The sequence below is a fragment of the Eurosta solidaginis genome, chromosome 3 (genome assembly GCF_040869045.1).
Source record: "Eurosta solidaginis isolate ZX-2024a chromosome 3, ASM4086904v1, whole genome shotgun sequence".
Lineage (NCBI taxonomy): Eukaryota > Metazoa > Arthropoda > Insecta > Diptera > Tephritidae > Eurosta > Eurosta solidaginis.
In genome coordinates, this window is record NC_090321.1 from 132,573,683 (window position 1) to 132,600,015 (window position 26,333).

Below are 26,333 nucleotides of genomic sequence, written 5' to 3' on the forward strand. Positions count from 1 at the left end.
ATGACGTGGAGTGACGAGAGCGTTTTTGCAGAATAATTAGTGCTGTGATTTCGAGCAACTTATATATTTCAACATAACCAGCAAGATTGCGGTGTGTGGGAGGTTGGAATTTAAAACGAACCGTAGAGGCTGCCGACGGTGTTGATTTAATTTTGTGCGCAAGCTCATGAAGAATAGCGAACATCGTAATTAAATTGGAAAATGTACCAACTGCCGGTGCTTACATGCAGATTGGCGATGCGTTCTTCACGACGCGTTCTATCTGCACGTATCATTATTAGATTGCATGCAGCCCTGTCGTGTATTTATTGGTTCGCTGACAGCTGGTATGGTGAATTTGTGGTGTGCGAGTATATATATATACATACAGGTACTTGCTTGCCCTTGAAAAGAAACTAGGTCACTGGGGCAGTAGCACACTAGGCCGGTAGAAACAGTTCACTTTTCCCATTTCGGGATTTTGTCTTGTCGGGATTCTTTAATTTCGGGACTCGGATTGTTTTTGTACCGAGCCCTTATAATGACTGTTTGTGATGTTTGTTGTTGAGAAACAACAATTCCTACCCCCCGCCAAAAAGCAGACAGTACCGACGGCAAAAAAAATCAAACATCAAAAAGAAAAAAATTTTTTTTTTTTTTTGTTTGTAAATGAGAGCAATTAATTTTGAAGAAGGTGTTTGCCTGTATTTTTTTTGTGCGTAAGCATGTTTTGTGACTGCCCGGGTCAAAAAAGCCGATCCCGATTTTGTTTCTTTTGCGGGTTTTCGGTACCAGTGTGCGTCACTTGATGCAGCACTAATATGATATGCCGAACCAAGTAGGAATACATACATACATATGTACATACGTTGGTTACAAATATGCCAACGGTAGAAGACAACAGAAAAATGCAAATTCATACCCGTGTAGAGAGTGCCAATTTCAAATGAATTGAAACAAACGGTAAATAAATCATTCGATTTATTTCGCCGTTTCTTCATTCATCTGATTCTACGTGAAAGAATTCATGTGGTGTCTGTTAAATTTTTGCGATTTTTTCTTAAAACAGAATATAATTGATTTTTTCAAGTGAAAAAGTCATCACGGTGCATAATATATTGTCTCAAAGTATTATCTAATAGAATTTGTAGTGTGAAACCCATAAATTTACTTGGGAAGAAACTATTTTGAGATTAGTGAAAAAATCCATATATATATAAAATGAGTGAATTTTCTGGAGCACAATCTAACCTAAATCAATCGCAGGCCTTTGCCGCTGCACTGCAACGTGCCAAACAGATAGCGGCAAAGATACAGCCAAATGCCTCACAGCAAAATAGCGCAGGTGTGGCTGCATCACCAACACCGGGTGCAGGTTTTAAGCGTTCTCATGAAGACAACGATTCCGGTCCAGAAATGAAACGTTTGACCAGCCCGGGAACTGAGTATAATAATTCAAATGGCAGTAGCGCTGGTGGCGGAGGGGCTGCTAATATTTCACAAGCATTAGCCCAAGCTGCAGCAGTAGAACAACGTTTGGCCTCAACAGCTCGTACTACAGTGGAAGAACAAATACGTATTCCGGAAGCGCTTGTCAATTCAGTTTTAGGACGTGGCAGTAATGATACTATTACTCAGATACAGGGTATGAAAAACAATACGTCCAGGCTTTTATTTTCCTTGCAGAACACCCGATATTCTGTACCTACGCCCATTGCTTTAATAAGACAATCGTCAAAATTGTTACTGTCGCTATAATAACGTCGAGCAACTGCAACGCCAAATATAGCGTTTGCAAAGGCTCCAGTGGCGTTAACTCATTACCAAGTGGTGGTGGTGTTTCCATCCAATATACGTTAAGAATACTTATCCAACGCCCTTGGACGTTCTACGAACGTCACGTAATACCGTGAATCATTATGAAACATACGCCAGGTACTATACTAAATTATTTACGCGATGGAACTGTTCCCTTGCCAGAATCACATAAAGATTTTGCTGGGACTGCCAGCTGTTGAGTTTGGAGGCAGTGGTTACAATTTTGCAAATGCTAGTCGTTTTTGGACTATGCTGACTGCAAGCTGTTGTGGCCGACATATCTGACCCATACCTATTAACGAGTTCCCAAAATATGGACCTGACTTCAGCTTGAGACTACCGGCTTCAAATATGATTAAGGGTGAAAACGGCAGGGAATATTGGAAGAAAGAGCGCAGGTATTGAAGGCAATCTACAAAAGTACAACGTATGCGCTGTTTGCGCGTGCAACGCGTCTGGTGCATGCGGCAAATCTAAAACTGGCAGACTACAAATAGCTTACATATCTATATTCTCCTATGGTAAGTGGTTTTACATTTCATATTGTATCTTCTTGAACGTAGTAGCTTTATGAATTATAATTTAGAACCGAAATGTATTATGTTGTCATTAAAATTTTGCAGTGACTGATACAACATCCACTGGATCGTTTGCTATAAAAGAGGAGGAGCTGCCAGTAACACGTTCACGCGCTGTTCAGTAAGGGTGTCGAGAAATCGTCTTCAACGGCAAGCACGCCTCCACTCGCTACCGGAAGGTGAGTAACTTGCTTGTTTACGCTATTTTTTTTTGTTAAGATATAATGAGTGTGCGTTCTGGAGTTGATGATATTTGACGGTCAACCACTGAAATTGCTTTTCGATCTCGTTCGGGTACCCTTTTGACTAAAGTTGATAATTTAATTTTAACATTTCCGAAAAACGAACAAAGGTTAATCAAATTTGTTTACTTTTAATGATTAAAATCCACAAGCAATTTTTTTTTGTGTTTCAATCGTAAATTCAGAAAGATTATAACTATCCAAAAGATATTCAAGACACAAATAATGTGACTGCTGCTACTACTCCGTGTAACCCCACGAATTCCTCACATGTGCCTCCCCCGAAAGGACATACTGGTTGTAAGCTACGAAAGATGTGAGCTGTTTGAAACGCCAGTAAGTAAAAAACATCGCCGACACGCCTGGACACGGCTTCAACATCCCCCTCAATCACGAACGTCAAAAACAGTCAAGTGATAATTAAATAGTGATATGAAGCTCGGTAAAGTTTGTGATTTGGCTTCGTAGAGTGACTTCACTCGTTATAATCCCAGATGTTGGGTGTCCCAGTCGTTGGCGTATATCGGCCAAGCCTTTTAATGCCATTGTGGCTCAAACAGCTCCCTTCTACGTGACTTCCCTGATAAAATATAATGATTGTGTAACAGTTAGTTATGTCTCAGCTACGATGAGGAAATGCACCATGATGATATTCGTATAGGATTCCAAACTTCATTGAATTTTGAAAATTAAATTAAATTTCATTAAATTAAAATGAAATTTGAAAGTTTTTAACCATATGGGTTATGATATTCGCGTATTTTTTTGATCAAAATTATCAAAAAAGTGCTGGCTGGTTCAGACCTGGAAATGTGATCTCAAGTATCGTAATTCACCTTTTGATATGGGTATTGAAGGTGGTCAACTGTATAAGGAATCAGATACTTTAACCGCATGAGGAAAGTTGTCAGTTACTCAGTTAGGTGGTCATAAATCGGAATGGGTATCTGATTTATTTCTTTCACTGGAATTAACTTCGTGAACAAATTCCAACGCTTGTATACAACAAAGGTTGTGAAGACATGTGACTGCAGACTACGCTAAAAGTGTGCGCGTATATTTGTTATAAAATTTTCAAACCGAATGTGAAACATACGTTAAGGCACAAACGGTTGTGGCCGCAATGTGCCCAAGGTAATGCACATTTAAACCCAATCTTGCAAACGTTGATTTGACGCAGCGTTAAGCAGCTGGCAGCAGGGGTGACTGATATTTAAAAAGAGACAAAAGTGATTTGTTTCGCATTCTCAAGGTTTCCTAGTCTTACAGCTCCCGTTGTACCATGAGATATCAGTGACTTTGACGATTATGAAGAGGAAGTTCTCCGTATTTCACGCACCGAAAAATGTGCGAAGGGGTTTATTGATTCCTAATTATGAGTTTACGGATTCCTATTATGACGCATTTTGACGAAAAAAAAATATTGACTGTATTCGGAGCATTCCCCACGTGCGTTTCTGTAAATGTTTTAAGAAGCAATTTAAAGTACAAAATGATGTGCTAAGCGTAAGCTTTGAAGGCAGACGTTAAGGGGCGAAAGCTGTTTGCCAATATTTTCCAACGTGGAAAATTTCAAATTATTTTCATAAACGTTTGTTTATAAGAGTTATTTGTAAATTTATCAGTTGTAATATTATCTTAAATTGCTACTTGGTGAAGCTCATGAGAGTGTTATTTCTCATGAAGAGTTCCATGAATTCATTACTTCGTTTTTATGAGAATTGCTGAAATTTATGGGTTTGTATTAAAAGAATTGGGAGAAAAAGGCTTTCGGTTTTTGTGCTTAAATTGAAATGCACCTTAATTGGAGGAATGTTGAAAAAACCTGTTGATGTTATTTATAAGGGGGTTCTGTGATCCTCGTTCTGGGATAACGAGTGAGGTGGAGTTGTTTCTTGTGTCCTCGCGCGGGGTGAGCGAGTGAATCTGGGGTTGATGTTGTAAAAATTAAAAAGTGTTTGGTGGCGGATGGGCGATCTGCATTAGGGTTGTCGTTTGGCCTCGTTTCGGGTAAACGAGAGCTGGGTTTGATTTTTTTTTGAAGGAAGGGATATGGAGGAACGGAGGGATTGTTAGGAGGAGCACTTAGCCTTCTCGCAATCCGTCTCTTCCGTTGGAAGAAGGATCAGTTTGACCAAAGGTCGTCTGACTTGACCCTTCTCGGTTTTGAGGTCGACTACGCGTACTCGGTCATCTTCGCCGGGGTGTACGTTGGCAACTCGACCTAACCTCCATTCGTTGGGAGATAAGTTGTCCTCTTTGAGGACAGCGAGATCTCCCACTTTTATATTTTGTTTGGGATGCTTCCACTTCACTCTTTTTTGAAGTTCGGATAGATATTCGGTTTTCCATCGCTTGCAGAAAGTGTGATGGAGGGCTTTGAGTTTCTGCCACCGATTGATCATCGAGGCAGGGTTCTCACTAGCATCCGGCTCTGGCGGAGCCAGTAGATGGCTGCCAGTGAGGAAATGACCTGGAGTAAGCGGCTCAAGGTCCGTTGGGTCATTGGATGCCGGGCTGAGCGGCCGCGAGTTCAGGCATGCCTCGATGCGGCACAAGAGTGTATGGAATTCCTCGAATGTAAATTTGTGTGGTGAGGCTATCTTTTTGAAGTGGCTTTTGAAGCTTTTCACTCCAGCCTCCCACAGCCCTCCCATGTGGGGAGCGCCCGCAGGGATGAAATGCCAAGTGAGTGACTGGTGGCTGTACTTCGAGACAGCATTGTCTCGGGCTTGTGAAATGAAAGTTTTGAATTCCGATCGTAGGGATCGTGAAGCTCCGACAAAGTTTGTACCGTTGTCGGAGTAGACGTTTTTGGGACATCCGCGTCTAGATATAAAACGGGCAAAAGCCGCAAGAAATGATGGGGTGCTGAGGTCAGTAGTGGCCTCCAGATGAATCGCTCGTGTGGAAAAACACACGAAAAGGCAGACATAGCCTTTGGATAGTCGACACCCTCTGCCGCGGTAACTTTTAATGTCGAAGGGTCCGGCGAAGTCGACTCCAGTATTCGTGAATGCACGGCTGAATGTCGTGCGTTCACGAGGGAGAATACCCATAAGTTGGGTCTGAGCACGCTTTCGGTGTATCGTGCAAACTTTGCAATTATGAATGGTTGCCCTAATCATGGTTTTGATGTTAGGTATCCAGTATTGGGTGCGTATCAGACGCAACATGAGTTGATTTTCCCCATGCAGACTTTGTTGATGAAACATTAGGACTGTAAGCCGGGATAACCGACAGTTGTATGGGAGGAGGATTGGGTGGCGTTCAGTAAAGGCTAAGTCCTTTGACGCCCCGAGTCGCCCTCCTACCCGAATGATGCCATCTTGGTCTAAGTAGGGATTAAGTGAAAGTATTGCACTTTTCCCTGCAATTGGTTTTCCGGCCTTTAGATAATTATATTCGGAACTATAATGTTGTTTCTGATAGATTTTAATTAAAAGTCGTGTAGTGGCCTTAATTTCATCAGGGGGGATTAGGTGTGACATGACCTGGAATGAATTTTTTGTTTCGGGGTGGGTTCTTCGGTAGAACCTCATAACGTATGATAAGACCCGTAGAGCCCTAGGTAGGTCGGAAAAGCGTTGAAGAATATCGGTAGGATTGACGGTTGTTGTTGCGCAGGTCTTTGCCCTCTTTTCCTCTACGGAGGTGATGTAGTCACTTTCTTGTGCTGGCCATTGGGAAGTGTCTTCTTGCAGCCAAGAAGGTCCCTGCCACCACAACGAATTGTTGACCAATTCAGACGCAGGTAATCCTCTGCTACCTAAATCTGCTGGGTTGGACTCTGAGTTCACGTGCAACCAGTCCCTATGTCCGACCATGTCGATGATCTTGGTGATCCGATGTGCGACGAAGGTTGACCAGGAACAGGGCGGTTTCCTTATCCATGCGAGGACGATCGTTGAATCCGTCCACAGGTGCACTTTCACTGGTCCCAACTTGAGATTCCTGAAAATTGATTCGGTGATTTCCGCTAACAGGACGGCTCCGCAAAGCTCCAATCGTGGAAGAGAAAGAGTTTTCACTGGGGCTACTCGGGTTTTGGCTAGAAGTAGGTTTGTGCAGACATTATCATCCGTTTTGACACGCATGTAAACGACTGCTGCATAAGCCTTCTCGGATGCGTCACAAAAGCCATGGATCTCGATGTCGGTTCCTGGAGAAAAGTTGACCCATCTAGGTATCCTGATTTTATCGATTTCATGGTATTGGTCGGTGAAGGTTTTCCATTGTTCTAGCGTACTGCTCGATACTGGGTCGTCCCAAGCGGTGCCTTCTAACCAAATACTCTGCATGAGTATTTTTGCCACAATGACCATAGGCGCAAGCCAGCCTAAAGGGTCGAAAAGTTTGGCTATAGCGGATAGGACTGCTCGTTTGGTGATGTTTTCACCATTTTCCAGGGTTCCTGCCTTGAAATAAAATACGTCTGAGTGAGCGTTCCATCGTATTCCCAGGGCTTTCACCGAACTAGCTTCTTCGAACGCTAAGAAATCCTCGCTGAGCAAGTCCGTTTTGGGGATGTCCTTTAGAATTTCCTCACAGTTTGAAGTCCACTTGCGTAATGGGAAGCCAGCTGAGTGTAAGGCTTCGTGAATCTCGTTTCTTGCTTTGATGGTTGACGCTATTGTGTGTCCTCCAGATAAAACATCATCTACGTACATACTCTCTCTTAGTATGCTAGCCGCTGTAGGGTGTGAATTTGTGACGTCGTCAGCCAGTTGTAGGAGCGTTCTTATCGCGAGATATGGCGCGCAATTCACTCCGAAGGTAACCGTCTTTAATTCGTAAAGACTAATAGGGTCATTCGGGGAAGTGCGATGCACAATACGTTGAAATTTGGTGTGATTTTCGTTCACCCAAATTTGTCGATACATCTTTTCGATGTCGCTATTGAAGACGAAACGGTATAGTCTCCATCGTAATATAAGGATGGGTAGATCGGCTTGTAGAACTGGGCCTGGGAGTAGAATATCATTTAGGCTCTTCCCGTTGGCCGTAGGGCTCGAGGCATTGAATACTACGCGTACCTTTGTAGTGGTACTTTCCGCTTTAATAACGGCGTGGTGGGGCAGGAAATAATGATCCGAGTCGTCGGATGAAATATTCTTTTTTAATTTTCTCATATGTCCGAGCGTATCATATTCTGACAACACTCGAACATATTCGTTACCTAAATCTGGGTTTTTTATTAGTCGCCCCTCATTCCGGAAGAATTGAGAGCATGCGCGTTTCAGGGACGGTCCCAAATTAATGTTATCAGGGTAATCCTGCCTGAATGGTAACGATACGGTGTATCTTCCATCTTCATCACGTTTCGTTGTTTCCTTGAATAATTGTTCGCAGTACCTTTCCTCCTCATTTAATATTTTATTTTTGGGTACATTTTCTACCTCCCAGAAGGCTTTGAGTTGGTTGTCTAAGGCAACCTCGTTGTGGAAAGACATAATGCTCTTCGTTGGATTCGGTGATTCGATACGACCGGTTAGTATCCAACCGAACACTGTCTCTTGGGCTAAGAGTGTGTTTAACACATTCTTCTTTATACCGCTCATTATAATTTGGGGATATACGTCTCCACCAAGTATGAGGTCTACGTCTTCATTGATGTAGAACCTCTTGTCTGCCAAAACCAAGTCTGGGAATGCCTGCATAGTCATTGCGTTGATATGGCAGGATGGAAGATTCCCAGTGAGTTTCGCTAGGACGAGTACGGGTGTAGTCAGGCTGAAGCATGGATCCACTGGTGAACGTAATTCGATGTTGGATGCTTCTTTCACCTGAGCTGTCACCGCATTTGTGATGCCTGAAACATGGGCATGCATTTTCCTCGCTGGCAAATTGATTCTGCGTTTCAGTCTTTCAGTTATAAAGGAACATTCAGACCCAGAATCAATTAATGCCCGCGCGGAGAAGTCGGTACCATTATGGTGAATGTGTACGCGAGCAGTTCCTAATAGCAAGCCTGTGCTGGAATTGGCATGGCAGGATTTGACATTCTGATTCGCAGAGGAAGGTGGTTGTCCCGATTCCTGTCTTTTCCTTGCCTGTGCCGAAGTTGATGGGGCATTATCCGCATCTTTGAAGGGATTTCGTACCGCCGGTTGCTGAAGTGTGTCCGCATGCAGGAGCGTGTGGTGACGAGAGTGGCATTTGGAACAGTTGTATGAACTGGTGCACCTCGTCACTGTGTGTCCTGGGGATAAACAATTCAGGCAGCCATTTGTGGATTTGACGAATTTAATCCTTTCTACCGGATTTAAATCGCAAAAACGTGAACAGTTGCGTAATCTGTGCTCCGTAGATTTGCACATTTTACATATTGATTTTGTTGTTTGCTTGGTTACTTTGGTTTGAAAAGGACCAAGTCTTTTTGTAGGGTTTTCCGTCGACTGGCGCGACGTGTTTGATTTTTGCACTTTAGAAGTGGCATTCCCTGTAAAACCAGACACGGTTTCAAGTGTCTGGAAACGATTTGACAAGAATTTGTCCATATCCTCCCACTTGGATATGTCCGTCTTGTGATCAATGCTCTGCTCCCATAGAGCCAACGTGTTTTCAGGTAATTTTGTCGAACATAAATAGGTAATAATCGCATCCCAATTTGAAACATCGATCTGATGTGTTTTTAAAGATGCCAAGCAATTATTTATGTCGCGCTGTAAGGTTTTGATAGAGCTGCCGCACTCACTATCTATCTTTTTTAAATTAAACAAAATTTGTAGTTGTGAGTTTACGAGAATCCGTTTATTCTCGTTTCGAAGCCTTCATTTGTCAAAGGACATTTCTTGACAATGTCCTTTGCCTCACCTTGGGTTTTTTGGTTAAGGTGGAATAACTTTTCTACCGGGCTTAAGCGACTGTTATTTTTATAGATGGCCGTGAACAGGTCACGAAACGTTGGCCAAGATAGGTAGTCGCCCTTGAATACCTCAGTATCGCAAGCTGGCAGGCGGATACTGTGTTCGCGCCCGCGTTCTCCCTCAGGTTTGACTGCCCTATCTTTTTCCTCCTTCAATTTGGCTTGAAGTTCAGCCATGTTTGACATGCATCTCAGGAATACGGCATATGCCGCTTTATGCTTGATCTTGACCGCTGCAATTTTCTTTGCGTCGAGCGTGTCAGAGCCAAGCAACTCCTCTAGGGCGTTCTCTGCTTTTTCCCACTTAGCTTGCAACTCTTTTTGCTGTATTGCAAGAGTGTGTACAGTGTGCAGAGCCGCATTGATGTCATTAAAATCGGCCTCGAATTCGATTATTCGATCGGCCAATCTAATATATGATTCCATGTTCATGGATTAAAATTTGTGATCAAATTAAAAGGGGTTTTAAAACTGAAAAAACCTGTGCGAATCACCCAACCAACAACGATTAAAATATAGAAGAAACTCTTTATTTAACGCTTTCAATTTGTTTATTTTTTCACTGAATTTGCAGCTTATTTGTGCCGAAAACCAGGGAGAAGGGGAGAGCAACAACAACGTCTTTTGTGGAATTAAAGGGGGCCACTCGCCACTTCAACGTTCAAATTTGTTATAAATAAGTGCGCGCGCTGATATAACAACTCGACGAAAAGTGTAAAAACTCAGTGAAAACTGTTGTAAAAACTGTGTCGATTGAATTAGTGAAAATTAAAGTGCTTGAAAAGAAAATGAAAATTGCCACAGCCGTATGGCGTGAGATTTTAATGTGAATGTGAGGTTATGTACACCTCTTCCTTGTGCTGTGTCCGGAGAGCCTTACCGCTGGTGGGGGGACAGACCAGATAGTCACAAGGAATGTTAAACGACGTTTATGCAACGCGTTTGCACTTATTTTCCTTTTCGGCACTAAATTTTTTACACTTTTCGCGGTCAATCAGAAATCACTACGCACTCTAAATTGATTTTTCGCACTTTTTATTTGTTGTTTTAACCAAAAAAAATGTGGCAAGAAATATTGCACTTACTCAGGTATTTTTTGGTGACTTGTATACTGGTGATGTGGCAAGTAGCTTATGGTATTGTAGTGGCTTCAGATGGCTCAGTGTTTTTTCTTTTCACGTTTTGGTGTTATGTAGTGATATGTGCGATGATGTGAGAAGATGACTCGGTGTTTTTTGACGCTGGTATGATATCATAAACTTTTCGTTGGTGGGCAAACTTCTTTTTCGGATGACTTTATTTGTGATTTTGTGGTACGGTCAGCTATGATTATTTGTAATGTGGACTGTATATGCGCTTTAATTCCTTTCTCGGGGAGAAGGACCAAATGTTCGGCCTGAGTGCGTCGTAAACCGGCAGTGGGTAGGCGCACAAGGGTCGATCTCGCTCAATGGATGATTCACTCAATAGAAAAGAAAGAAGAACACGGGAGGATTTTCCTCGTTATAATGGGTGAACTTTATTATGTGAATATATATATATAACCTGGTTACAATATTACCTGAATGTATTCTGGAAAACAGTGGAGATCGTTGGCGGCAGATGCGTGCTGGTTGGCTGTTGAAATCAAAGAGGCCGGTTGCATAGCAAGCTACAACCGTTGACCCGCAAAATCCTCCGTTGTGGAGGGGAAAGGCACCCACACATCAACCCCGACATGCATATGCATGAGTGCTGACAAAAAACACACATACACGTACATGTACATGCATGCACATGCATGTGGCGGTGATGGTGTGGGTGGTTACAAATTAATTCGAGTATCGAGTATCGATTCGCAGGGTTGCATTGGGGGGATCGCAGACAGATGCGGAAAAAGTTAGGCATCCTGCCTAAACAATATCTGATGGCAATGAAAGTATACAAAAAATAACCTTGGGGAAAAAGTATTTAGTACTGAATGGAAAAAAGTGTGCATTCATTTCAAGTTTACATTCATTAAAGATTGGGAATGATTCTTACATTCACACTCTATATTGAATTATATTTTACCATTCAATAACACACACACTTTAGCTTTGAGTTAAACTATTTTAAGCCATTCAGGATTGGAGATTTATAATATGCAACCAAAAAATCACAAATTTTTAAAAGAATGCTGATAGAATGCACACTCAATTGATTCAATCTTTTTACAGCTCTGATTGATAGCTTGTATCAATTCATAAAATTCATTTAATAAAAACAAGAGCATTTATATCGACGTTGATGATAAAACTTGCAAAATTTAACGTTAAATCTTTTCAGAGGCCTAAATCTCGAATAAAGCCTAGGTGGAAATATGGTCTGAGTATGTGAATGAATAGTTATGATTGATAATGAATTTCTACAAATTTCATTGTTTTATTGTTTTATTTCCATAAGCTATTAAATCCATGTTTGTAGTATTACTTATATCTAAATCTTTATATCAATACTTTATATCAAATAAATATGTTGTGAGACCCATGTTTTATATTACATATTTACTCTTCAGTTGCGAACACAAAAATACCAGTGCCAATTTTTGTCAAATTTCAGCAAGCTTCGCTTCAGTTAAAATATTTTTGCAATTTTTTTTATAAAAACATAGGTCAATATATAATTAGACGAATATAAGTTGGAGCTTAAAACTTTACTCAAAAATCGGGAAAATCCAGCGGAGTCTCATGAAAATTTGCAACTTTTTACCAAGAATTTTTAGAAATTTTCTGAGAATTCAGTTTTGTAGCTCATTCTATTTTAGTATTGGCAGTTTCTTTTCTAACGGACCATCGTATTTTTTTCCTTTTATAAAAAAATTCCCTTCTAAAATTTGTATGGAAAAAAATTCGAAGGTCCGTTAGAAAAACAATTGCCAAAAACGAGGAAGTCTTTTTATCGAAATAAGATTAGCACATTATTGGACTAAAATAGAACTAGCTACAAAACTGAATTCTCAGAAAAATTCTAAAAATTCTTGGTAAAAAGTTGCAAATTTTCATGAGACCGCTGGATTTTCCCGATTTTTGAGTAAAGTTTTAAGCTCCAACTTATATTCGTCTAATTATATATTGACCTATATTTTTATAAAAAAAATTGCAAAAATATTTTAGCTGAAGCGAAACTTGCTGAAATTTGATAAAAATTGGCACTGGAACCGAAACTTGCTAAAAGTGCCACTACTATTTTTGTGTTCACATCTGTATATCGAAATTGTTCAAGACTTTTATTCATTTACTATCACACAAAATAAATTAGTGGGAAAAAACTTTTTATCTATCTTATTAAGGTACTTATGCTTTCATAAAGCTTCGTTTTAAATTTTTAGGTACTTCTGGTTGAATACTTATGTCTGGAAAGGCCGAACCATTGTTTCTAGGTCTCGAATCAGTTCCTCGACGTACGAGTAATAGAAGCATAAATAGAAGCAGCAACAAAAAGAGTATCAACACTAAAAGCGGAAGAAAAACGAAAATTCGAAATTTCCAAATGAAGAGGGACAATAGTTTTAGTGAATCGCAAGGATCAGCTCAAAATATAATCTGAAACAGGGCGTTTTTCAAACAATGTATAGTTAAGTGGTTCTTGAAAAGTGCACTGAATTAGCAAAAATCCTCGCGATTCGCTGAAACTATTGTCCCGCTTCATTTGGAAATTTCGACTTTTACTTCTTTGGAATATCCACTATTGATTTCCTCGACTAATTTTCGTTTTTCTTCTGCTTTTAGCGTTGGTACTCTTTTTTGTTGCTGCTTATTATTAAGCTTCTGTTACTCGTTGTTCGAGGAACCGCTCCGGTACCTAGAAACAATAAAGTTTACAACAATTAAGTTTAGGACTCTCGTACAAACTCTGTAGTCATATTTGCTACTATAGCTTCTAATGCCTCAGACTGCCGAGAAAAAATAGCAACTAGCTGCTCTAACGACTTGCCAATGAGTGGTTCTGCACTGCGCTCTGCTCGGTGTCACTACAGCGGTCGTGCTGGTATTAACTTCCTCTATGGAATTTGGCGTTGCACAAGCAGATGGTGGCGTCGGGGACACTGGGCCTGTTATAGCACTTACTCCTGCGAATTCAACTAGCGCTGCAGCTGTGGATGACGTTGCCCTCGATTGCCTTGACACACCAAATGTCATTCCGCTTGGCGCTGCTTCTTTCGTCATCAGCAGCATTCTGTCTATAACCTCCTCCACTTCGTTGAATGGAGACGGCTGAAATGGCCCGCCACCTGTAGCATTCATATTTTGCCGCGTTTTCCGCAATTTTTTTTTTGGTGCGGCATTTGAGGTCGGCAAAAATCTATAAAATAACATAAAATAATAATATTTGGATATACATATGTATGTACATATAATACCTTTCTCCATTCACTCGCTCTTCTTTGAGGTGGACCGTGGGCATTTACTTTTTGCGCAATTTTGGCCCATTGCTCATCAAATAAAGTTTTATTTGCGCCATATACCGGTGCTCTCCTGGCCAGATCCACATTTTCTTCCAGCTCATGAACAAGCACCAGGAATTGGGCGCTAGTGGTCTTTTTTGAGTCTTCTAATATAAAATACAAGTTTTTTATACAATAATAACTAATTAATTAATAATACTCACTTTTTTGTTTGTGTCGCTCATTTTAAACCAAAACGATAGGTGAATACCTGTTGTCTGTTTTTGACACTTTGTTTTCGTATTGGTAGCAGCTTTTCGTGATACAGAATATCAATCGACGAGCACTTTCGTTACGTAAGAGTCAGCTGTTATCGTTTTGTCTATCGTATTGCAATTCATAATACGAACACACGAACGATGATCGTTTTGGAGGCGATATCGCCAAACAGAATGAGACTGTAAGTGTAACCTCCGTTTTAAGGCGCAGTATATAGATCGCAAGAAATTTCTCAAGAATTTTTGGTACTAGTGCAGTTTAGGGGCCCACCCTAAATTTAGGTCAAACTTTTCGAGTGAGGTATCAAAAGACGCGGATTTACCCTCAGGGCCCGTATTACTTGTTACGATCCGTGATCGAAACTTATTTTTTAAAACATAGTAGGACTGAAATGGTCGATCGGATTAATGGCATATGCGAACTAGCGAAAAATAGTACTCGTTAGATTCATAACGTATTATAATTTTTAGAAATTGTTTGACAGTTGCATAGTTATCGTTTGAGTGAAAATGGGTTCCAGTCACTGATTGTAACACGTATTACGAGCCCAGATTAAAAGTTCGATTCATGGTACAATAACCAGGTAAAAGCATCAAAGTTGCATTTTACATGTTTTTTCATTCGAAGGTGATCATAAAATGTCAATCTTTGTTTATGTTTACATTTTTTGTTTATTTACTTTTGATGTGAAAATTTATTAGGTAATTCTTTACTTTAGCTCACAACTACTAAAACTTGTCCAAAAATATCAGGAGAGGTGTCATAAGACGCGCTTTGGACCCAGGACCACGAATCCGAAAACGGAAATTGAAAATTTTATTTCTTTCCAGATATATTTACAAAGTTGAAAATTTTCATGTGGCTGTTGTAATTTTGATGGTGTTGGGTACCCACAAAAAAAACTGTGGGTAAAAGTGTTTTGCGCGGATATAGATTTGGTCTCCCATGGTAATTTTTTATAAGCGCGGCCGAAGGGCGCCAAAGTAGAAAGGTATTCTGCGCAAAATTACCACCCCCGGTTTCGGTTTTTCGTTAATATCTTTTGAACGAATTGAAATTTTTAATTTCCGCCTTCGGATTATTAATACTGATGTCAAGACGCGTAGCGTATTAGCAGTCGACCCCTCACCTAGACTATTACCTGCGCAAAAATACTATGGATTCCACCCCCGGTTTCGGAGCGCTCCAGTGCCATTTTTCAGTTTTTTGGGAATATTTTTTGACAGAAATAAAATTTTTAATTTTCGCTTTCGGATTCGTCGTCCTGAGTCCAAAACACATTATTTTGATATCTCTCCCGATATTTTTGCACGAGTTTTTGCAGTTGTGAGCTAAAGTAAAGAATTACCCCGCAAGATCAAGGAAGAGGATAAATTGGGAAAAAGCTTGTGGCATTAGCTTCCCTAAAATGGCTTAATTTTTTCGCTCCATTTTCAGGCCTGTGACCTTATTGTGAGAGCTCATTTGATGCCCAACTCCACTCCATCGCTATATTTACCGTCTTTGATGTAAATATTGTTTCCCGAATGTTGTAAGATAAATAATATAATATAATTTTATGTATGACTTAGCAGTGCTAATCAAAAGTTTGTAAAAAACGGAAGTTGTCTCATCATCCCCAACGGTCATTCCTACAGTTATCTACCAAAATATCGGACAATACTTTCGCCGCTACAACGTGAAGGAAGGGAAAGATAAATAATAAAGTCCCTTCTACTTGTTCGCTTTTTTTAAGTGACACCGTTGGAGCGAAAGGTCAATACTTCGCACGGAACAGCTGCAGCACACAAACGGATATGCATGATGTACCACGAATAAGCCGTGAAACCCAGACGCAGTAACCTCCCCTAGTTTCAGGGCCACCATTAGTTTACAAAGAGCGAAAATATGCTATACAAGTATACGCAAAACGACCCTTATCAGGGCCACCACTAGTCAACAAAGAGAAAAAAATGCTAAACAATTATACCTACGAAAAGCGGCCCTTATCAGGGCCACAAACAGTTTGCGAAGAGAAAATATTGCTAGACAATTATGTTTTATATGCTATAGATTTACTTTTGGATTATTTATATCATCCATATGATGACAAGAAAAAAACTGGAGTATAACCGATACTGGAGTTGAAAACGGAAATATTCCAAGCCGAAATTTTACCGTAGCAGGTACCGATACCAGATCCAACCTAAAGCCGAAATTGCTACAAAAGCCTCCTGGCTAGAGCCAGAAGGAAAACCCGGAACCGTAATTGAAGTCATGTCAGTACTACAACCGAACTAGTATCCAAAAATTAAACCGAAAGCAAAATCGGTTCCGAACAGAGGAGCCAAAAGAAAAATTGGATCAAAACAACCATGCAATGGCGCTGAACGTGAAAGTTCTGTGGCAAAGCGACTCATTTGAAATTTTCAACACACCCGTGCTTTTTTTAATTAAAAAAGATTACATCTAAAGACATGGAGTACATATCCTTCAAAGAAATCTGCACCTCAAATACCGACACGACGACTTTCCAACGTTAAACGTTATTATGTATATATGTATCTTCGATATTTATTAGGTTACTAAATTACTTAATTTTTACTTTACAAAATACATGAAATTTTAAAATAAATCAGTACTTATTCATGAACATACTATTAGCTCAGCATTTTATATACAATCTCATCCCAAATTTTCAACATCTCTTGGAAACAGTAACGTTAGCATTCATACATACATGAATTGATAATAAGGTCCACTACAAAAAAACATTTAGCAATAGCATTTCCCAATATAATTTTAATACTACAAAATAACGTCCTTAGGCAGATAAAGTAGGAACAATATAATTCCTAAAAAGTTGTATCTCACTTTACATTAAACTGCTTTGGAATATAAATACGTACACTAAAAGATACATACAATACAAAACGGTCCCTTATTTATATATCATAAACAAAATTAATGTTGCGACCATTGGATATTTTTCAAATCAATTGGTTCTAGCACCATCTCCCATAATGGAGACATTTCACGTAAACGTTCGACATGTTTGATGCAGGTATCGGTAATATAATCAACCTCTTCAATGGTGGTAAAACAACCAATACCAAATCTATAAAAATTTAACAATAAATTACTTTCAAATTAACTAAAGAATTCAGTACGGTAAACTCGTATACCTTATTGAACTATGTGACAAATCCTCATCAGTTCCAATCGCACGTAGGTTCCAGTGATGCAGAAGTACATGCTGAGGCACTAGACAACACCACATGTTTTAAGGCCATAAGCAATGATAAATTTAATAAACCACTATACCTTTGCTCTGGATCACCATTACATATACCATGTGATAATCTTGAAGTGATGCGATCATATAAACGTTTCGACAGAAAATCTATAAATTTCTTATCATATTCCATTTCTTTGAGTGCAAGATAACATGCAGCACCAAATCCAATAACAATAATCCGAAGGCGGAAAAGAAAAATTTTAGCTCGTTCAAAAGATATTCCCTAAAAACCGAAAAATGACCCCGGAGTGCTTCGAGACCGGGGTGGTACCCATAGTATTTTTGCGTTGGCGGCCTTTGGCCGCGCTTATAAAAAATTAATCTGGGTGGGTCCAACACCGGTTTTGAGACCAAAACTATATCTGCGCAAAACACTTATGTCAACAATTTTTTTTGTGGGTACAAATATCATCAACATTACAACGCGCACATGAAAATTTTCAATTGAAAATTTTCAGCTTCTTTTGCAAATATGTCTGGTCCAACACAAAATAATTTACCTCCGCCTTCTGATTATTGTTGTCGAGGTCAATGCGCGTCTTTTAACACCTCTCTCGATATTTACGGACTTATATTATCAGTGTCATGCTGTCGTATATAATTACCAAGAGTTCATGCGCTGGAAACGTTGAAGAAGTGATTCAGCTGCTATATGTAAATAAATAATAACAATAAATTAAATACATATCATTTAAAAATCAGCTAATTACCTTTATTTTCCATTAAAAATGCCGTTTTCTCCAGCTTCATCAGCAAACCAACTCTTTTCTTTTTTTGTTTTGGCTTTGTTGACGAAAATTACATGTGACATTTTTCTTCTTCCATCACTTTTGACAGAAGAAACTGAAAGAACGATCGACAGTTTATGTACAATCGACAACAAAAAAATACACGGGAGGGTCGCATTTTCGCTAATGCTTCTACCTGGTAATTGTACCATGGTTCGAATGAAATCACCTATCCAGATTACGTATTCGCGAGTTCAAAATGACGTTCTGCACAACTACGTCATGGTTGACCCTTGAGCGAACAGCTGATATGCTGTTCTATAGTTTTTCTTGCAAAATACAAGAGCGTGGTTTTGTGTAAATTTCTTTTATTTCAATGAATAATTTAATTATTTATCTAAAATATTTTACGGTTACATGTATCGGGAAAATGCATAGTTCTTATCGGTCAGTTCTACTAAACAATGTCCCATCAACTATAATTTTAACATATCTAAACACTATTTATATCTTTTTAAATTTATATATTTTTTTTTTATTTAGTCTATTTATATTTTTATTTATTTACAGTCTTGTAGACATAAATTAGGTACATGTATGTATGAGATCATCATCCAAATGGTAGTGCTTTGCAATAGTTATATAATAATTTCTTAAATTTATTATTATTATGGTATTACAAAACCTTGCAGACTAGATAACAATAATAGCGTGTCATTGATGGGGGTGCACACACCAGCGCCACCCCAAAGCGTCGATTCCTAGGTGCTTCGCACCCTCCCCCGGAGAAGGGGGAGCCTCCTCGTAGTGACACCTGGTAACGCTTCGGCGGCGATTTCGAGCGGCGACCTCTTTCCCACACCCCATAACCTACTTCCTGTCTTGTTTCCCATCCCGATCCACACCCTATCCCACAACCCTAAGCCATGGTGTTGAGGTACCCGTGCCGAGGGCTGAAGGGCCAGCGGGTGCATATTGAGTAGCTGGTCTCGAACGGTTACCTCCGATGCCCGGGAAAGGTCGGAGGTATAAGTGCCTTCTGTACGCCGGATCCGTGCATACTCGTGGGACCAAAACATGAACTTTTTAACAATCAAAAACAAACCAAATAAGAAACCAAAGACACAGGCGACAACATGACGAAGACTCCAACGACAACTACGTCACAGATTGAATCAAGGTCTGACTCTAGTACGGGGGTAGGGGGCGGGAAAACCGACGGACCTAGACTTGGAGAGGGGGACTCCTCGGATGTGGAGTTCCTATCTTTAAGTCAATAGACTGACGCAACATGTGGCGGGAAAAGTACTGTGGGCAGCGGAACTCCGCCACTACATCAACCATTTTTCGCCCGCTGTTAGGAAGCAGCGGGAAACAGCAAGTTAGGTACGGTCCAAGGCATTACTTGGCAGCAGGCGGTATCAGCCGGCTCTGTCCGTCCTGGATAGGATAGAGCGGAACAGAGCAAATGGTACCGTCCATCCCAAGCGGTGGTGGACGAGTACAGGGCGTTTTTGGAAACCGAGAGCAGGACAACCGCCGGTAAAAGGAACCGGTCTGTGGAAGAGGCCCTAAGCACCTCAAAGAGGAACCGGTCTTCCTTAGAGGCCCCTAGTACCTCCAAGAGGAGCAAAATTACTGGTGGTAATGCCTCCGTATCAGCTGGAGCGCTGGGAGTGGCCAAAACTTTTTCAGAAATGGTTCGGAGTAACCTTCAAGTTGCGCTAGTGGATGCGATCACCAACACCAAAGCCCACTTGGAGAAGGGGCGGGGGGGGGGGGGGGGGGGAGCTAGAGACAAGGCTGTCTCATATGGTCATTGATTTTGTCATGGCCAACCCGGAGGGTAATCTCCCCTCTTTCGACTCGGCGGAGGTTGTTCGCGGTTATATGGTGGTTAAATGCGGGACTAGCAGTCCAAGGACTTCTTGTAGAAGTGCGTGCTGGCCCTAGGGGAGGTCTGGAAGGGCTTGCGGATTAAGCTCATCTCGGCCGCCGATATCCCAAAAAGACCCCGAGCTCGGGTATGGATACCGAGAATGAAAATAGACAGCGGGACGCTGTTGAAGTATTCGCGTGCTCACAACCGCGATGTGCCCATGGATGACTGGGTGGTCATGAAGGCAGAGGAATCGCGATGGAGCAGCCTCTCTTTCGTGCTCCTCATATCAGAGGACAGCATTACTCTGCTTAAAAAAGCGGACTTCACCCTCCGTCCGAAACGGATGAGGTCGACGATGCTAACAAGCGCCTGGAGGATTTGCAACTCGCCGACCAAGAACCTGGACCCCAATGGTTTCAACAGGTCTAAAGGTTGTCCAAATTAACTAAAGCACTCTAGGCTGGCCTCGGACAACCTTGCCGTCTTCCTACTGGAGGAGCCCTTGTTCAGCAGCCCTGGGTGTGGAACACCCAGGTGAAAGGGTTCTCAATAAAAGGATAATCTACGTTTTAAAAGCGCGAGGGCGGTAAGCCTAGGACATGCGTTTTGGTAAAATCTAACTACAATGTCTTTCTCGTTTCTTCTCACAGCTCGTCGGATCTGACAACGATTTCGCTTGCGACAGCTGACGGAGTCAGCATACTAATCGCTTCTTGCTACATGCCGCATGACAAGGACGCTCCTCCGGAGGAGTTCCGAGCCTTGATGCAGGACTGGAGATCCGCAAACATTGTGCTGGGATGTGATGGGAATTCCAGGCACTCCCTGTGGGGAAGTAAGGAAATCAACACTCGGTGTGAGTTACTTTTTGATTTTATTATTAATTCTGACCTAGTAGTACGCAATCGGGGAAACACACTCACCTTTGTATTTCCAACCACGGACACATTCAACGGGTGGGAGGAGGTGTTGGATGCCACGCTACTAAGCGGTAACAGCAATATTCGGATAGAAAACTGGAGGGTATCAGATAGTCAGTCATTTTCTGACCACAGGAGGATACTATTCAATATCTGCCTTAATGTAGAAATTCCTATTCCCTATCGTAATCCAAAGAGAACCAATTGGCGAAGGTTCGTCAAAGTGGTAGGAAGTAAGCTAGGTAGACATTCGGCACGGGAAATTTCATCAGTGGGGGACCTTGATACTAACAGTAGCAATCTGTAGAAGGCCTTAGGGATAGCTTTTCCGGATAGCTTTTCCAACTAGTTTCAGTAAAAAGGTATACCCCCTTGGTGGAATTCCAACCTTTTTACGCTCAGGAAGGAGACTCGCAAATTATTCAACCTGAGCCGGTTAAATGGAAACTGGGAACCGTGTAAAGATAGCCTCAGGTGCTACAAAAAAGCTATTCAGAAGGCAAAGACGAAATGCTGGAAAGAATTTTGCTCTTCTATCGAGGCCACCAAAGAATCTTCGAAAATTGGTAAAATTCTCTCGAAGGAAATATCCTGCCCACCCTTCTTGAGCTCCGCAAAAACAATGGAGCTGATGGTAAGAACGCACTTTCCCTCCCTCCGGTTAATAAATGAACTTATAAGGGAAATAAAGATAGAATGGGCTATCAGTTTTTCGCTATACAAATCTCTAGGGCCGGATGGTATTTTCCCAGCGATGCTTCAAAAAACTCGCTCTCTGGTGATAAACTGGACGGAGTTCATCTGTAAAGCCTGCATTCGACTTAATTATGTGCCCCTGGATTGGAGAGGGTCCAGGATGGTCTTTATTCCAAAGGTCAATAAGAGGGGACATGAAAAGCCTAAGGATTTCAGACCCATCAGTCTTTCGTCGTTTGTTCTAAAAATGTTTGAAAGACTACTTGACGTCCACATTCGCGTTAGGTTGGATACCTCGGGGCTATCAAGAGCCCAACACTCCTATCTCGGGGCCGCTCAACAGAGACCCCTTTACATGAGAGACCGGTCCACAAGGTAGAGTCGTCCTTCGAAAACAAACAACTTACCCTGGCTGCATTCTTGGACATAGAGTAAGCTTTCCATAATGTCCGGCTGGAAGCAATAGAAGGCGCCCTTCATTCACTCGGTATAGAGGACCCTATCTTAAACTGGATAGGCACGGCTCTGCGGTCCAAAACGATAAGCGCTAAATTGGGGGCTAGTGAGCGAGCCTACGGGCTATGTATGCCTGCAAAGGAATGCTAGGTAAAAAGTGGGGTATGAGGCCAGACCTCATGGCATGTATGTATAAGGCAGTTATTGGACCAATTCTGACATACGAGGCACTCGTATGGTTGAAGGCGGTAGAAGTGAAATACAAGACTAACATGCTAGGGAAAGTTTAGCGATCTGCCTGCGGAGCGATCACGGGGGCAATAAGGTCGTGCCCCTCGGAAGTTTTAAACGTGATATGCAATGTTCCAACGGTAGATCTCTTTATCAAGGAAACGGCATATCAAGGGGCACTAAGGCTTCGAGAGTTGGGCTTTTGGAGGGAGCGTACATACGGGCACGGCCGTATCCCGTTCAATATTAACGACTCCCGCATCTTGTCAAACACGGACTACATATGTCCAGGGACAGTCTTCGACACAAACTACACAACTCTCTCCCCACAAGGAAAGATTAGAAAGACGGGGGGATCACTCAGAGATTCGACATCTCGGTTTTCACGGAAGGATCCAAAATGGCTTGCGGAGTGGGAGCGGGAGTATTTGCGACTGTCCCGCCCACGTCTTTATGTATCCAACTTCCCGACTCGGCAAGCGTGTTTAAAGCTGAGATTTTCGCTATCCGAGAGGCGTGTAAAGCGTCAATGGATATCAATGGTAACGATAACAGGGTAGCCATTTTCTCCGATAGCCTGGCGGCTCTTGGCGCCCTCGGGTCAGAGACGATATCATGAAACCTGGTTGGGCAGAGTAGGGAGAGCGCCATGATTCTGGCGAGCCGGCAGATCGATACCCTGGTATGGGTGCCGGGGCATCGAAACATACAAGTAATGAGATGGCGGATGAGCTGGCACGACGTGGAGCGGCTCTTGATGTCTCAGGAGCAATGGAGGTCCTTGCATCCCTGGGACTCATCAAGGGTCGCATCTCCCATAACTGGTTTAGCGAGGCCGACAATAGGTGGAATCGGTTGCGGTCCTGTAGAGTTTCCAGGAGCATGTAGCCATTATATAACGAAAAACGATCTATAGCTGTATAGACGAACAGAAGGGATATATCCAGAGTAATTGCGGTGCTCACGGGGCATTGGACAATTAGGGTACATACGGAGCGGATGGGACTGGAACACAATTCCTTCTGTCGCAGCTGCAAGCATCCGGAGGCAGAGGAAACGGTTGAGCATCCGCTGTGCGAATGCCCAGCACACTGTCGAAGCAGAATAAAGTTTCTTGGAAAGCCCTTTTTCGAAAGCCTCCCAGAACTCAAGGATGTTAGGCCGGGAGAGCTTCTCAAATATATAAAATCCACGGAATGGATATAGGGGACGGTTTTCCCTGAGGCGCTTACAACACCCTTTCATCGGTCAACTTACGAGTTGTGGTATCAAAACGGCGCATGAGCGCTAATTGTAGTCAATTGGGACTCGCCACTCCAACCAACCAGATAACAATAATAACAGTACAATAAAACTTGACATACAATTTTAAAGAAAACTTTAAACAAGTAGGGACTTAAAAATAGAAAAATTGGAAAAAATATCCACATTAATATTATTATAGTAAAGTGAGTTAAAGCCAGTTATCATTCGAGTTATTGGCTCATACTGAGCATAATTACGCCTACAATATTCAATATGAAAGAGATCAGAGTGACGTAAAGATCTGCATGGAACACCCGATACGACGAGCCAAGTCTTTGGCATTGAAGATCCAATATTCTAGACGTATCAGGGCAACCAATGCTTTAGGGCGTATGTAGTCCGTGAGACAAGGTCTGCTGGGTTGTTTTTCGTTGGAACATGTTTCCAATGCACGCCTACTATAAGTTTTTGTATGTCGCAGACTCTATTCCCAACAAACGTTGATAGAGTGGTGAATGTTGTTGAAGTCAATGTAAGACTAGCCGCGAATCGGTCAAAAAGTAAGTGATTACTGGTATGTTCAAGAATATATCCTTTATTTTAGAGTAGAGACAAGCGAGAAGATGAGCACCTCAAAGATGAAGTTTGGGAATGGACTGTTTTTTAACTGGCGCTACCCTCGCCTTTGATGTCAGTAACTACAGTGATACATAACCGTGGAGTCTTCAGTATGAACATATACCGAGCATCCATATGCATGTGTTAATGCGTCCCAAAATCCATGAATTTGTGTAATTTTTGTATTGGGTTACAAGCAGTAGCGAGGAACGGTGAGTGACGAGATTGAGTTTAACCTCGGAATCGTTAGTCCAAGCCTGATGGACATGCTGAGGTACAGACCCATCCCAGTCGAGCTATAATAGTCAAAGCTCCTGCAAACTGATTTTAGCTGTAATAGCGAGCGCTGATAACAAGCCAAATGGATCAAATAAAGATGATGCGATAGACAATATGGTTCGCTTCGTCACAGTATTGCTTTCCTTTTTGGGCTGGAATGAAAACGAGAATGTTTCGCTTCGCTAATGCCATGTCAGTCATAATGTGCTGGTTACAAAATTTTCAGTTATATTAAGCTCTTTTGAGGATGAAGCTTCCATGAAGTCGGAATGATTTGAATGCCATTTTGATATTGGAAATTGCCCACGTTGTTGTTGTGTGCGATGACTTGCGATTTCAGCATATGCAAAGCGTCTGCATCGTTTGCGCCACACAAAAAGTCGTCGCAATAAAATGATGATTTTACTGCCGAAGCGCCGATTGAAAGCTCATCCATGCATTGATCTGCCAAGTAGTGCAGGCTACGTATTGCGAAAAATGGGGCTGAGGCTGTGCCGTATGTGACCGTATTGAGCTGATACGTCTGAAGATCTAGTCAGGAGAAGCTCGCCAAAGAATGTATTGATACAATAATTTTTATTCACTGCTACTTGCCTGTACATTTTGGTAACATCTGCGGTGGTAGCGTAACGATATAAGCGGAAACGAAGTTATAGGATATATAGGTCTTGTTGGATGGTTGGCCTCACCAACAAAATATCTTTCAATGATGTTTGTGATGGTGTGCGGCAGGAGGCGTCAAAAACGACTCGAAGCTTCGTAGAGATGCTGCTGGGTTTAAGCACGCAATGATGTGCTGTTCTACGACAGACATATGACCAAGATTTTCGTATTCTTCCATGAAAGCCAAGTATTGCGAAAGAATTTCGGACGAATGTAGAAGACTTTTCTCAAGGGCGAGGAATCGTCGACGAGCGACATCGAAGGAATCTACAAGCCTACAAGATATTTCATATAGCTACAATTTCTCTACGCCTCAAGATCTGCACACGAAGCTACAATTATTGAAAAAAATAAAAAATTTAATTTCTTCAGCTATATCTGTCCCCGAAACCAAAGGAAAATAGGTATTAAACGGTGTTTGCATCGTCGTGCCTTTGTAAATTATGAAAGGTAATTTTAAAGCACCGCGGACTAGAGAAAAGAGTGATTTCTAGTTTCCAACACTTTTTAGCCTTTTAAACGCTTCAACAATGTCTAACCAAGCTGTTGTGGTGTTTAATACTTTTTTTCGCTTTGGTAATATACCTTTCGCACACTTTTATTAACTAAAGTAACATTTTTTAACTAATTAAACAAATTTGCATACAAAAAAATGTAAACAAACATCTTTTTCTTCTTTTTTTTCAAGCGTACGCACACTCAGCGACCATCATTGCTGTACGCTTAGCTACACGAAAATTTCGTGCTTTGTCGCTTTCATGCAGCTGACGCCTCGTATGCAGCTCTCCATTCAAATACATGTGTTCGGCATCAAAGCGTACAAATTTCTCCTGCAACTACGCGACCAGTACTATCTTGATATGTAGTTTTTGCGAAGTGATCCTCGCAAATACGTCGACGGTTTCCAACATCCTAAGGCGTTGTAGGCTCTCGTCTATCGAACCTTCACTTGACATCATGCAAGATCGTGTCGCCACATCATACTCACCACGGTATATACCGGAAATGACCTACCCTAATAACGTTTTCTGAAGTGTAGGTAGATTTGGACCAAGGCGAATTTTGCCTACGGCGAGCACTTCGAATGCCTCTGCTCCAAGTAGCAGATCGATTCGACGAGGTTGAAAGAAATTCTCGTCTGCCAATTTCGTGTTTGCAGGTAAATTCCA

General features: G+C 41.5%; 1 long non-coding RNA gene across 1 annotated transcript; it reads right to left on the reverse strand.

Annotated features, from left to right (window-relative positions):
• Positions 1–17,095: 17,095 nt before the first annotated feature.
• LOC137246644 (uncharacterized) lies at positions 17,096–17,610 on the reverse strand. Its single transcript, XR_010951623.1, has 3 exons — positions 17,473–17,610; positions 17,334–17,412; positions 17,096–17,266 (listed from the first exon to the last, which is right to left on the reverse strand). It is a non-coding gene; the product is annotated as an uncharacterized lncRNA (long non-coding RNA).
• Between the last annotated feature and the right edge of the window lie 8,723 nt (positions 17,611–26,333).